We start from the raw sequence: 16,122 nt of genomic DNA on the forward strand, positions 1-16,122 counted from the left end.
TTAATTAATGAGATGATGCAGAACCCTGTGTGTTAAGCAGCTAGCTTCGTTTTATCCCAACAACACAGTTTTCATTTCTGCAGTGCATTTCAATAGCAGCTCCCTCAAGGCACTCCAGCACATTGTTAATGTGGAATGGAGTTGCTGAAGTGAAGCTGGCTCACAGTATTATATCAGAAGAAACATCTTGTTTGCACTGGTGTCCATCCTAACATCTGAAATTAGACAGCAGGGCAGGAGCAGGTTACAGCACTTCATTCAACTGGGCTTCTTAAAACACTGTACTTAATGGGGAGGTAAGGGGTGCAAAACAAAATGAGTTTCAATTGTGAGCCAGAGAAACCACAGAATTAAGATTTAAAACAGACCTTGCCCTTGGGCTCCCTGGAATGACCTTTCCAAATCCGGAGTGAGAAATGTAGAGACGCGTGTCATTTCATCTCACTGCAACGTAATACATTGAAGGAGCCTCAATCAGTCTGGGCTGTTAGTGAGCCCTCGTTCGAAATAATTCGTGAAAAAATCAAATAAACTGAGCTATTTTCTCATGTTACAAACCGTTCATATTTTATGAGGCTCAGATTTAGGAAGAAGACACAACACAAATACACATTCACAAGCCTTGAAAACTTTGCAGAAAGCAGTCTGAATCACAGGCACATCCTACTGTAGAGGGGCCAGCAAGAACTGGCACTGCAGGCTCAATCACAAAGCTGAGACTCAGGACTGGGGTAAAGAAGGGCTTTCCAGAGCCTGTTTTTATTAAATAGTTTGATATTTTTGAAACTGGTCTTTACTATTGTTAATTAACCACCAACAGTCAGTCCGGAGCAGTTTCAGGACGATATCAAACTATATTTGTTCATTAAAAAGCAAGGGTTTACAAAAAACATTGTTTCAATATCTCACGAGTCCACGCTGTGTGAATAGAGCCCGATGGCATGCTGGGTAATCTGCTCAGTCTCAGGTTCACACTGTGCACACATTTCTCAGGTGCAGTATAAAGAGCTTCTATTAAAGGGACACGGTTCAATGCTGCGTGTGAAATCAGTGACAGATAGAAGAGCTGAAAGCTGTCTCATTGATTTTATATCCAGAATGTTTAGAAAGGCAGCAAAAACTAAATTATATACACAGTGCCTTGCATAAATATTCACCCCCCTTGGACTTTTCCACATTTTGTAGTGTTACAACCTGGAATTAAAATGGATTTAATTAGGAGTTTTTGTCACTGATCTACACAAAATAGTCCACACACACACACACACACACACATATATATATATATATACACACATACTGTATATATAATATGTGTGTGTGTGTGTGTGTATATATATGTTAGTGATCAGTTTCTGTTTTGACTTCTACTGCTGCTGTTAATATCTGCTGACAGATATTACCCGATGGGATCCAGTTGCATAGCCAGTATATTTACACTGTATATATTCATTGGATAAAGAAAGCACTGTGTTCTCTCGCTTTGTGTATTCTACATCTGTGAAATTCCAGGAGACGGCACAATGTAACACATACCTAGACACCTGGGAGAGGGACGTGAATTCCCAGCAGACAGGAAGGCTGTCCATCATAACAACCCCAAATTTCAAAACCAATTAGAAGCTGGGGAGCCTGGAAATGCACATGCTCAACTAGTTTAGAGCGAGTGAGAGAGTGGTGAAGGACAAGACCAGGACATCATCACCTTCCCCTCATGCTCTGGCAGGTTCCTCTGTGGCCAGTCTGTCTGGGAAGCAGACATTAGCGGGGAGAGTTAAGAAGGACAGCGGGTTCTGACAGCTTGTGGAGCCATGTGTGGGTTATTAAGAATTATTGTAATGTTGGCTTAAGCTTCCCCAGTGCTAAATCTTCCCTCTGATTCCTAGTTATGTGTTTCTGCTTGATTTATGACTTTGTTTGAATGATCTATCAAAATGCAATTAGCAGCTGTTTCAGTGGCAGGCAGAGAATTGAAGTAACGAAGCAGCGCGTCCTTCCAGAATGTCAGGACAAACCCGGGGCGATGTTCCCAGTCCCGAGCACTGCGCTCAGCTCAGCCCTCCACACACTCCGGAATGCCTCTTGGAATTGGGGACTGTCAAGGTTCTGGAAGAGCACGGACACACCTCAGAGCCTCTGGGTAGCCGAGTGGAATGTAAAATCACTGCTGCAGTTTTCTATGGTCTCTTGCAATGCACTTCAGGCATAGCTTCAACAGCACTGTAGTCACACTGAACCCGATATCCCCCGGCAATGCTGTCCTGTCATTCTACAGCAGCTCCATTCTAATCTATGTGTTAACAGGAGAGTGTGGCACAAACTCAATACACAAGAGTGTGACACAAACTCAACACAGGAGAGTGTAACACAAACTCAATACAGGAGAGTGTGACACAAACTCAACACAGGAGAGTGTGGCACAAACTCAATACAGGAGAGTGTAACACAAACTCAACACAGGAGAGTGTGACACAAACTCAATACAGGAGAGTGTGACACAACCTCAACACAGGAGAGTGTGTCACAAACTCAATACACAAGAGTGTGACACAAACTCAATACAGGAGAGTGTGACACAAACTCAATACAGGAGAGTGTGACACAAACTCAATACACAAGAGTGTGACACAAACTCAACACAGGAGAGTGTGACACAAACTCAATACACAAGAGTGTGACACAAACTCAACACAGGAGAGTGTGACACAAACTCAATACACAAGAGTGTGACACAAACTCAACACAGGAGAGTGTGACACAAACTCAATACAGGAGAGTGTAACACAAACTCAATACAGGAGAGTGTGACACAAACTCAATACACAAGAGTGTGACACAAACTCAACACAGGAGAGTGTGGCACAAACTCAATACAGGAGAGTGTGGCATAAACTCAATACAGGAGAGTGTGACACAAACTCAACACAGGAGAGTGTGACACAAACTCAATACAGGAGAGTGTGACACAAACTCAATACAGGGGAATGTGACACAAACTCAATACAGGAGAGTGTGACACAAACTCAATACACAAGAGTGTGACACAAACTCAATACAGGAGAGTGTGACACAAACTCAACACAGGAGAGTGTGGCACAAACTCAATACAGGAGAGTGTGGCACAAACTCAATACAGGAGAGTGTGACACAAACTCAATACAGGAGAGTGTGACACAAACTCATTACAGGAGAGTGTGACACAAACTCATTACAGGAGAGTGTGGCACAAACTCATTACAGGAGAATGTGACACAAACTCATTACAGGAGAGTGTGGCACAAACTCAATACAGGAGAGTGTGACACAAACTCAATACAGGACAGTGTGACACAAACTCATTACAGGAGAGTGTGGCACAAATTCAATACTTAGCACTTGCCAGCCCAGCATCTTTCCCACCATACACAAGAACCAGGCTCCTTATCACAACCAGCTAATGTTCCATACCTCCTTTTCACAACAGTCAATCCCGTGCCAGCTGGGTCTTTTACCCCTGCGCGACATGCAGCACCACTGTTTATTTATTCATTGAAACTTTGGTGGAAAACATGTTGTTTAGCTCATGAATTCATTTTGATGACCAGCAATTTCAGTACATTTTATACCACTGGGTGTATAAAGTTGTGCTGTTTTTTCCCCCTCTAAACTGGCTGTGTTGCCTGCCTCTTTCAGGACAGAATCCTTCAAACGCAGTCTTGCGAAGAAGTCATTAACTGCAGAAATAGCTTTTGGGTGCCGCTTTTGCTGTGCTTGAGGTTGCTATGGCGCTGGTGTGTAAACAGGCGTGCTTCCCCAGAGCTTGGGGCAGGGTATTGGACTGGGGAGTGTGTTTATGAGTCTGGAGGGAGGCAGTGTGGTTCACCACAGCGTAGCAGGGCAGGCGTGGCTCACTGTCTGTCTGCTCCTTGTTCCAGAGCAGGCACAGTGATGTCATTGCGGGCGGAGCGGAACCTCCGAGCATCAGCTGTCATCAGCAGAACACCAAGCAGTGATTCTGTCCTGGGTGTTCACTCTGGCTGCAACCGGCACATTCAGCATCAAGTATTCTGGTGGTTTGGCTTGTAGCCCTGTAAGGCAATCATGGGGTTTGAGTTGATGTTGTATTCACTAAACATAGAGATTATATCACTGTCTTAATAGTGCACAGTTCAAGGCAAATAGCTTATAATACATACTGCTGTCTCTGAAACAAATCAAACCTGTCTAGATACGCTTGATCACAACCACAAAGGGTCAGGAATGTTGACAAGTATGGCGATGTTTATCACAACATCATTTTACGCATTTCCTGTTTGTAAATGGCTTGCATATCTGATTTTCTTTTGAAATCGATTTATTGTAAAATGAGTATAGAATTTGACAAAAAAATATATATTCATAACTTTTTTTTTTGTATGCTTAATATAGCTTTCTCAAGGGAGCATGTCTTTGAAAACAACCATAAAGGTATTTTAAATCCAGCCTGTATTTAATATTTTTGGAAACAGAAGGTTAGCATGTTCGTATATTTGGGGGATGTATTAAAAGCAGTGCACCACACGCTCGTTCCCTGCAGACAGATCCAGTCACTTCACTTCTGGAAGCTGTCTCTTCAAAGTCAACCCAGCTGTAGTAAGAACATCAGCGCCTTTAAAGGAATATGTGGCTATTCCTAATAAATACATATACTGACACAGCGAACTGCTTAATGCATAGAGAATATTCCCTGAGTGACAGGACGTGGTCTCGCAGTCTTCTTCTCAAGCAATTCTACTGCATAATGAGAGCGGGTTTGTCACCCTTATGAACCTAAACAAGCTGACACATATTGAGCTTTCTGGCTTGGCAGGTGGTTTAATACTGTTTGTCATATTAAAACACTGACTGGAAAAAGAAGGCAAAGGAATATACAGGGCTCTTCAATGCCTGCCCAACTGAAAATATCAGCACATGACTTCACGCAGCACGTGCTGTTTGATCTGATAATAATTGGGACATAAGAAAGTTTACAAACAAGAGGAGGCCATTCGGCCCATCTTGCTCGTTTGGTTGTTAGTAGCTAATTAATCCCAGAATCTCATCAAGCAGCTTCTTGAAGGATCCCAGGGTGTCGGCTTCAACAACATTACTGAGGAGTTGGTTCCAGACCCTCACAATTCTCTGTGTAAAAAAGTGCCTCCTATTTTCTGTTCTGCCCCTTTATCTAATCTCCATTTGTGACCCCTGGTCATTGTTTCTTTTTTCAGGTTGAAAAAGTCCCCTGGGTCAACATTGTCAATACCTTTTAGAATTTTGAATGCTTGAATCAGATGGCCACGTAGTCTTTGTTCAAGACTGAATAGATTCAATTCTTTTAGCCTGTCTGCATACGACATGCCTTTTAAACCCGGGATAATTCTGGTTGCTCTTCTTTGCACTCTTTCTAGAGCAGCAATATCCTTTTTGTAACGAGGTGACCAGAACTGAACACAATATTCTAGGTGAGGTCTTACTAATGCATTGTAAAGTTTTAACATTACTTCCCTTGATTTAAATTCAGCACTTCTCACAATATATCCGAGCATCTTGTTAGCCTTTTTTATAGCTTCCCCACATTGTCTAGATGAAGACATTTCTGAGTCAACATAAACTCCTAGGTCTTTTTCATAGTTCCCTTCTTCAATTTCACTATCTCCCATATGATATTTATAATGCACATTTTTATTGCCCGCATGCAATACTTTACACTTTTCTCTATTAAATGTCATTTGCCATGTGTCTGCCCAGTTCTGAATGCTGTCTAGATCATTTTGAATGACCTTTGCTGCTGCATCAGTTTGCCACTCCTTCTATTTTGTGTCGTCTGCAAATTTAACAAGTTTGCTTACTATACCAGAATCTAAGTCATAATGTAGATTAGGAATAGCAGAGGACCCAATACTGATCCCTGTGGTACTCCATTTTGAGGTTTCTCCTCTAATCAGTACTTTCTGTTTTCTACATGTTAACCACTCCCTAATCCATGTGCATGCATTTCCTTATATCCCTACTGCATTCAGTTTCAGTTTCTTTCATTTCTTTGAGTACTATTGGGACGATCTCATCCGGCCCAGGGGATTTGTTTATTTTAAGAGCTCCCAGTCCCTTTAACACTTCTGCCTCTGTTATGCTAAAGTTATTTAAAATTGGATAGGAACAGGTTGACATGTGGGACATGTTGTCCGTGTCCTCCTTTGTAAAAACCTGTGAAAAGTAATCATTTAATATATTTGCTATTTTTTTTTCTTCATCTATGATTTTGCCATTTGTGTCTCTTAGACATTTAACCTCCTCTTTGAATGTTCTCTTGCTGTTATAATATTGGAAAAACATTTTGGAATTGGTTTTAGCCCCCTTAGCAGTGTTCATTTCTATCTCTCTCTTGGCCTTTCTAACTTCCTTTTTCACTTGTGTTTGCAGTTCCAAGTACTCTTTCTGTGTGCTTTGTTTTTGGTCCCTTTTAAACGCTCTGTAAAGTGCCTTTTTTCTCTGAATATTTTTTTTTAATTGATCTATTAAACCATTTTGGCCATTTTGTTTTAGATTTAGATTTGTCTACTTTTGGGATGTAATTGTTTTGCGCCTCTAGTACTACATTTTTAAAAAACAGCCATCCTTTTTCTGTGGATGTTTTCTCTATTTTACTCCAATCTACTTCTGTTAGTCTCTGTTTCATACCTTCATAGTTTGCTTTTTTAAATTGTAAATCTTAGCTTTAGTTGTTACTTTGGGGTTTTTAAAAATCACTTCAAATGAGACCATGTGGTCTGAGTTTGCCAATGGTTCTCTGACCTCTGTTTTAGTTATTCTGTCTTCATTATTTGAAAAGACTAAGTCAAGGCATGCCTCTCCTCTAGTCGGTGCCTTGACATATTGCATTAGGAAGCAGTCATTTGTCATTTCCACCAGTGTGGAGTAGTGGTTAGGGCTCTGGACTCTTGACCGGAGGGTCGTGGGTTCAATCCCCGGTGGGGACACTGCTGCTGTACCCTTGAGCAAGGTACTTTACCTAGATTGCTCCAGTAAAAAAACCCAACTGTATAAATGGGTAATTGTATGTAAAAATAATGTGATATCTTGTAACAATTGTAAGTCGCCCTGGATAAGGGCGTCAGCTAAGAAATAAATAATAATAATAATAATTTCAATTTCGTCCGTCGTGCCCCCCATCGGGTTTTCCCATTTTATACAGGGGAAGTTGAAATCCCCCATTAGTATGGCTTCTCCTTTTCTACACGCATTTCGAATGTCATTGTATAACAGATTATTTTGCTCAGCGTCTGAATTTGGCGGTCTATAGCATGCTCCTGTTATTATGCCCTTTGAATTTTTGTCCATTATTCTGACCCATATTGATTCTGCGTTGTTTTTTGCTTCCAGATTTAACACTTCAAGACTATTTTTGATGTATAGCGCTACCTCTCCGCCTCTTCTGTCCTGCCTGTCTTTCCTATACAGTGTGTACCCACTAATATTATATTCGTCTCCATCCCTCCCGGATAGCCACGTTTCTGTAACACTTATCACATCGTAGTTACTTGTTAGTTCAGTAGCTTCAAGTTCTAACATTTTGTGTCTCAGACTTCTAGGATTTAGATAAATACATTTAATGGCAATACATTTAAATACATTTAATGTCACGACGTATAGAACTCTGGTTGACAGTGTGTTGAGGATTCCGGTTCTCTTATTGTTACAAACTAATAATTTCACCTCACTGCTCAAACAATCTCACCTCTGTTCAAATAGGACCTGAGTCAACTCTGCAACACAACACCTGCCTTGTTATGAAAGGGATGAGATTCAGTCCAAAAAGAATCAGTCAATCACTCATTTTCACGATGAAACACCTTAAAGAGCTTCACAGATAAAAACAGCAGCATGGCAATAGTATACAAAACAGTTCTGAGAAATTAGTAAAAGGGAAGATGATAAAGTACCTCTTTAAATTTGTAATCTTACTTTAAAAGCAGTGACAAAAGGTACATGATTTGTAAAAACCAAAATAGTATCAAATAGGATGTTACATTTTCCCTTCAAAATACAACCGCTAAATGATAAAAATGTGTTTTTAATCCTACTTTAAAATCAGCGAGAGATGGTGCCTCCCTTACGAATCATTCCACAGCTCAGGGACTCTAAAGCACCCCCGTGTTCTGTAAACGCATGCGTTTGAGATTTAAATTATAAAACAAACGCTGGATTCTTTTGCAGTGATGTCTGTATGTCTGAAAGTTGGATGGAATAGTGCCATGCTGCTATAGAACCGTGTTACGGTGCATATTGGAAAACATGTTGCCAATTCATTTATTTATTTTAAATGTCTTTCTTTATTTTTTGGGGTGGAGAATCAAACTTGTTGCATTTGATCTGAAGTAGTGAACATGCAGGCTGAAATGCAGCGAGACAGAAAGCAGGCATGCCCTTGCACTCTGAGTGCTGTGGTTCTGGAATGGAACTCTGCATTCTGAGCGGATGATGTCACTGCTTGGGTTGCCTGGATCCCAGTCTGTGGTGATGACCACAGTTCTGAGGTGAGCCCAGTCTGACACGAGGTTCAGCGTGCTTCATTATTTTTAGATTGTTGTTTTTATAGCAGAGTCTTTTCTTGTGCATGGTTTATAATAGCATGCTGTGTGGTCAGGTGGTCTGAGCTGAGGACTGGCAGCCAGGAGGTCCTGGTTTGAGCTGAATGTGTGAACTCTGTCTCTGTGTGTCTCAGGCCTACCCGGCCTGTAACTGCCACCCTCTTACTCCACAATGAATAAGGATTTACTATACACAAGGATTGCAGAACATTTCTATTCGGATAACCAGAGAGATGGTCTGATTGGAGGGAGTCAGCCCCCTTCATGGTGTTCTTGGCCATGGCTCAAGCCCTGATTCGTTCTCCACTGCTATCAAGCCTACAGCCGTGTCCACGGGTTCCAAGCAGAGCTGGGACGGGTCACTGCTTCGTGAGTGAACCGCAGGGAGAAGCAGATGTTTCTGGAATCGCTCTTGAACACAACCAGTTCTGTTGGAGGATTTTCAAAGAAGATCGTTTCCAATGCAGGTCCGATTCCTCAACCCTGGATGATTTCAAATAAAGCTACAGGTCCCTCAGCCATTATACAGGAAGTGATTCTATAAATTCATTTCAGATTTCAATGCAGACCCTTAGACTTTTGACTCATTATCAAGACTGTCCCAGATCTGCCCCATAGGAATATATTCAATGAAACAAATAAGAGCTGGATTATCCACCCCGCTACACACAAACCCACACAAAAGAGCATATTGCACATCCCATTGGACTGCCCTTGATACAAATCTCTACAGATGTGTTTGAAGAAGGTCCTTTCAACTTTATGGACGAAAGGGGAAATACAAAGCAAGCTGATCTATTAATATTCTGCTTATTGTGTGTTCCGAATGCGGAATTAGCGTGTTAACTGGATAACAAAGGTGAAAATAGATTAATGGTGGCTTTATCTCCGTCCTCTGAAAGAAAGACTGTGTCTTCTCTGCAGAGCCTCAGGACACCTCTCTTCTTGTGCGTATGACTTCATTTTTACAGATCATTTTGTTTTGTTTTGTTCCGAGTTGTTTTCTGGCGAGGCAGCGTGAGCATCTGTTCGGAAGGAGATTGCTTTAATTACCGGCTGGATATCCTTGTTCCCCAAAGTGCTCCCGAGGGCTGCGTTAGCGCTGTGTGTGAGAGGAGGCCTGATCTCTCAAACAACCTGCAACCTTCCCACTTGTGCCGTACCAGAGGCCTTGACTTGCTGGCAGTGTGTATAGAAAAAGTAAAGTGAGTGCTCCCGCATTCATCTTGTTAGCTGTAATTGAAAAGGAATGTTGTGGAGCTTCAATCACCCGAGCACCTGAATTAACCACCATCTGCTTACAAAGGACCTCGCCAGCACAGGACGCTAGCACTTTTCTGCAAACTGAACTCAACCAGCAAAAAATGCACCAGCGTTGTACTGGCAGACACAAATGTCAGACTGTTTTCAGGGCTTTAACACACATCCTATCAGCCCACACAAGCTATCTCTCTCGCTCGCTCTCTCTGCCCAGCCTGATGATCTTCAAAGGTGCTCCTGGTCCCTCACAGACCTGCTCCCCTGGATTTTCAATATGTTCAGTGATGTTAAAAACTGGGTCAATGAAACACCATTAATGTCGAGTCACGTGCAGCTAAAGAATGGTGGTGTTCAGATCCGTCACAGTTTTGCTGCAAAAATCTTCTTGATCCAGACAATTCTTATAATTATTGAAGACCCTTAACAATATGTTATCAATATGGATCTGTATGCAGTATGTCCATTTTAATATATATATATATATATATATATATATATATATATATATATATATATATATATATATATATATATATATATATATATATATATATGTATGTGTATATATATATATATATATATATATATATATATATATATATATATATATATATATATATATATATGCTATAGGTATGTATGTATGTACAGTACTGAATGTATGAGGTTAATGTACAATGGGATACAGCAAAGAAAACTCATCAGTCACAAACAAACCCAAATGCATTATCCTGCAGAACACTTACTGTTCCTAATCTGTGCAGTAAACAGTACATTTTCATTTCAATTATTCCTTTGTGCTCCGGGACAGCTCCCCAGGGGTTTGGCTCCCCCCCCCTCGTTATTAGGGGTGTCCCGGGGGAGTTACGATACAGGCAGTTAATTACAATAAACATTCACTCAGTCAGCCCCCACTTCCAGTCCTGTGCCATCGCTGTTCAGCCTGGAAAATGCAGCTTCTCTTCTTCCTCTAGGAACAGAATAACTGAGCCATCGTGTGCAGCCCACTGGCCTGTCTGAATCTGAGTTCAGCTTCTCCCAGACTGGGGGTGCAGGACGCGGTGCTATTACACTGGATATTTATAGGGTTGGGCTTGAACGAGTGTAGTTCAATAAACCACTGTTCCACTGCAATCTGCGCTTACAGACCCGCTCCACTGCAATCTGTGCTTACAGACCCCCTCCACTGCAATCTGCTTACAGACCCGCTCCACTGCAATCTGCGCTTACAGACCCGCTCCACTGCAATCTGTGCTTACAGACCCCCTCCACTGCAATCTGCGCTTACAGACCAGCTCCACTGCAATCTGCGCTTACAGACCCCCTCCACTGCAATCTGTGCTTACAGACGCGCTCCACTGCAATCTGTTCTTACAGACCCGCTCCACTGCAATCTGCGCTTACAGACCCGCTCCACTGCAATCTGTGCTTACAGACCAGCTCCACTGCAATCTGCACTTACAGACCCGCTCCACTGCAATCTGTGCTTACAGACCCGCTCCACTGCAATCTGTGCTTACAGACCCGCTCCACTGCAATCTGTGCTTACAGACCCGCTCCACTGCAATCTGTGCTTACAGACCCGCTCCACTGCAATCTGCGCTTACAGACCCGCTCCACTGCAATCTGCGCTTACAGACCCGCTCCACTGCAATCTGCGCTTACAGACCAGCTCCACTGCAATCTGCGCTTACAGACCCCCTCCACTGCAATCTGCGCTTACAGACCCGCTCCACTGCAATCTGTGCTTACAGACCCGCTCCACTGCAATCTGCGCTTACAGACCCGCTCCACTGCAATCTGTGCTTACAGACCCCCTCCACTGCAATCTGCGCTTACAGACCCACTCCACTGCAATCTGCGCTTACAGACCCGCTCCACTGCAATCTGTGCTTACAGACCCGCTCCACTGCAATCTGTGCTTACAGACCCGCTCCACTGCAATCTGCGCTTACAGACCCGCTCCACTGCAATCTGCGCTTACAGACCCGCTCCACTGCAATCTGTGCTTACAGACCCCCTCCACTGCAATCTGCGCTTACAGACCAGCTCCACTGCAATCTGTGTTTACAGACCCGCTCCACTGCAATCTGTGCTTACAGACCCGCTCCACTGCAATCTGCGCTTACAGACCCGCTCCACTGCAATCTGCGCTTACAGACCCGCTCCACTGCAATCTGCGCTTACAGACCCGCTCCACTGCAATCTGTGTTTACAGACCCCCTCCACTGCAATCTGTGCTTACAGACCCCCTCCACTGCAATCTGCGCTTACAGACCAGCTCCACTGCAATCTGTGCTTACAGACCCGCTCCACTGCAATCTGCGCTTACAGACCCGCTCCACTGCAATCTGCGCTTACAGACCCCCTCCACTGCAATCTGCGCTTACAGACCCGCTCCACTGCAATCTGCGCTTACAGACCCGCTCCACTGCAATCTGCGCTTACAGACCCCCTCCACTGCAATCTGCGCTTACAGACCCGCTCCACTGCAATCTGCGCTTACAGACCCGCTCCACTGCAATCTGCGCTTACAGACCCGCTCCACTGCAATCTGCCAGTGCTGCGGCTGTGCTGATCCCTTCTAAACGATTTTGCTTTCAAACGCTTCTTGTTTTTCTTCAGGGTTTGGATTGAAGCAGCCGAGGAGGTCTCTGTGTAATGTAAAGCTTTGATGTATGCACAGAGTGACATTTCCACATGTGTTTGGAGGGCTGTGCCTTCTGTACAAGCTGTCAGCCACTCAATTACAGGGGATCTTCTCAATCCGCAGTGACTGTCCAGTCTGCTAATTGTGGTGTTTATTGCTGCCTTGAACATGCAATCTAACAAGCCTGCAGTCCTGATTTAATTGTAGCTTTTCCAGTGAGCATCTCTCTGAGTGACAGTGGGTGTGTGTTGTATTTCCACCCTTAACTCAAAGTCAATAGTACGGTGTTTATTCTGTTCTGGCACGGACCCCCCCTCATTTACTGTAACAATTACAATTCTTCAATTTAACTTGTTTTGCATGTCCCCAGTGACGAATGCACTTGGCCAGTCAAGCACAGTGCAATTAAACTGTTCCCAGGAGCTATAGAAATATTTTTGTGTTTGTTGCTGCTACACTATACATCAGGTTCACAATATTGTGATTCGTTGACTTTTCAGTTTGTTCGGTTTTTTTTTGTGTGAAATAATTGACTCTCTAAATTTGGAAAATATATTCTGTAAATGAATATACCGTATGTAAATGCAATGACAAGTCCCTGCTTGACCCCAGTCTGCCTCTCTCTCTCTCTGGGTCTTTTGGATAACCCTACTCTTCCAATGGCACAGTACAATAGATCCACGGTAGACACAACTAGATGAAAGCCACTCTTTAAGACACAGCATGAATCAATCAGCATGGCCTCTCCCTGAAGCAGAGACTCCTCGCCTCTCCCTGAAGCAGAGACTCCTCGCCTCTCCCTGAAGCAGAGACTCCTCGTCTCTCCCTGAAGCAGAGACTCCTCGCCTCTCCCTGAAGCAGAGACTCCTCGCCTCTCCCTGAAGCAGAGACTCCTCGCCTCTCCCTGAAGCAGAGACTCCTCGCCTCTCCCTGAAGCAGAGACTCCTCGCCTCTCCCTGAAGCAGAGACTTCTCACCTCTCCCTGAAGCAGAGACTCCTCGCCTCTCCCTGAAGCAGAGACTCCTCGCCTCTCCCTGAAGCAGAGACTCCTCGCCTCTCCCTGAAGCAGAGACTCCTCAATCCAGGCTTTCTTAGCCGATCAGCCCAGCCTTGTTCTTTCAGGCACATCCATCGAGGCCCCTTCTATTTAGAGCCGTGCTCCGACACGCTCTCCTGTTGTTCATTACACACCATGTTTTATTCATAAATACTGAACCCAAATTGGTCTTTAAACTATTTCAAAATATGAATGTAATTACATTTTTTTGTTACATATGAGCCAGTTACTGAATTAATGAACGTCCCTCTGCATTATTCATGAACCCGAAATGAACGTTTAAATGATTTTGTGCCCATAAAAACTACAGAGAGACAGCAGTCAGGAGGCAGATATGTCAGAGCTGATCTGTAATGGTGCGTGTGCGCGTGTGTGTGCGTGCGTGTGTGTGTGTTCGCGTGTGTGTGTGTTCGTGTGCGTGTGTGTGTGCGTGTGTGTGCATGTGTGTGTGTGCATGTGCGCGTGTGCATGAGTGCGTGTGTGTGTGTGGTGTGTGTGTGCGTGTGTGCGTGTGTGCGTGTGTGTGATCGTGCAACACGACGCTGTCACGCTGCAAAGCTGCTTTTGTTATAAAGTTTTCATCATTTATTTCACACTAAACCTGCCCTTAAGGTTCCCTGTGTGTATTTGGTCAGGTGCAGGTGCATTACCTGCTCGCAGTGCTTATAGCTTTCTGCACATTGTGTAATACTGCCTCTGGAAGATGAATTGAGCCGTCCCAGGAGTGAAGCATGAGTACCCTGGGGTGCACAGTGTACATCCATATACCCAAGGTCTTCTGTCTGTGCTAGCTAGTAAATCACTGCTTGTTGCTCACCACCCTATACGTGCCTCTGCCTGGTGAGTCTGGCCAAATATGTCCCCTGAAAAACACTGCGTTCGGACCAACATCAGATAACTATTACATGATACACTGTGGATCTGACTTGTTCTGATATCGATCTGGAAGTGTTTTCTAGTGACTATTACATTATACACTGTGGATCTGACTTGTTCTGACATCGATCTGGAAGTGTTTTCCAGTGACTATTACATGATACACTGTGGATCTGACTTGTTCTGACATCGATCTGGAAGTGTTTTCCAGTGACTATTACATGATACACTGTGGATCTGACTTGTTCTGACATTGATCTGGAAGTGTTTTCCAGTGACTATTACATGATACACTGTGGATCTGACTTGTTCTGATATCGATCTGGAAGTGTTTTCTAGTTGCTATTACATGATACACTGTGGATCTGACTTGTTCTGACATTGATCTGGAAGTGTTTTCCAGTGACTATTACATGATACGCTGTGGATCTGACTTGTTCTGACATCGATCTGGAAGTGTTTTCTAGGCAACAGCAATCAGGTTCTCCTGGCATTTCTGTTGGCGTTGTTCCAGGTGTAGACCCTTCTTAGAGACTGTGACAGAGATCGAATGATTCTTGGTGTTAGATCTCCCTCCCTCCGTGTGAGGGTGCTGAGTAAAGGGAACAGAGTACCCTGGACTGGATGGCCAGAGTTCATTCCCAGGGTTAGACGGCAATGGGCCATCTAGAAAGGGGGCTGAGCTACGGTACACTAAACCATTGACCCAGAAGGTTAACGGTGTGGCATCCGCGGATTAGAGGAGCGGGTGCGCTCGTTAACACAGGGGTCTTGGTTGAAGGTATATAAAGGGGAAGTAGTGAGGTGATCTGTCCCTTGTGATAGTTATGCTAAGAACCGAAAGGACCGATACTGTGATTATTACCGTGAGTGTTTTGTTTGTTTTGTCTGTCTGTCTAAAATGTACTGTTTGCTTGTTTATTAAGACTAGACCACTAACACGATCCGGAGCTGTCGCCCACCCTGCACATTGTATCACGGATAAATTGTACATCACAGCGAGCTGGGTTCATATTGAAAGCAGCTCTTGGTGGAGTTTCCCTGCTATTGTGCAACTTAACTGTGCAAATCCACTAGACCATTCGATTAAAACAAGTGGCAGAAAAAAATGTGATTGAATTCCTCTAATATCCGCTGTCACAGAGTGGATACCTGGCTGTACAGTATTAATATCCACTGTCACAGGGTGGCTACCTGGCTGTACAGTATTAATATCCGCTGTCACAGAGTGGCTACCTGGCTGTACAGTATTAATATCCGCTGTCACAGGGTGGCTACCTGGCTGTACAGTATTAATATCCGCTGTCACAGGGTGGATACCTGGCTCTACAGTATTAATATCTGCTGTCACAGGGTGGATACCTGGCTCTACAGTATTAATATCTGCTGTCACAGGGTGGCTACCTGGCTGTACAGTATTAATATCCGCTGTCACAGGGTGGCTACCTGGCTGTACAGTATTAATATCCGCTGTCACAGGGTGACTACCTGGCTGTACAGTATTAATATCCGCTGTCACAGGGTGGCTACCTGGCTGTACAGTATTAATATCCGCTGTCACAGGGTGGCTACCTGGCTGTACAGTATTAATATCCGCTGTCACAGGGTGACTACCTGGCTGTACAGTATTAATATCCGCTGTCACAGGGTGGCTACCTGGCTGTACAGTATTAATATCCGCTGTCACAGGGTGG

General features: G+C 43.8%; 1 protein-coding gene across 1 annotated transcript in view; it reads left to right on the forward strand.

The window, feature by feature from the left end:
* The window catches only part of LOC117973532 (reelin-like), a 144,439-nt gene that overhangs the window by 40,139 nt on the left and 88,178 nt on the right, over nucleotides 1-16,122 (forward strand).

This window comes from Acipenser ruthenus, chromosome 14, assembly GCF_902713425.1.
Source record: "Acipenser ruthenus chromosome 14, fAciRut3.2 maternal haplotype, whole genome shotgun sequence".
Lineage (NCBI taxonomy): Eukaryota > Metazoa > Chordata > Actinopteri > Acipenseriformes > Acipenseridae > Acipenser > Acipenser ruthenus.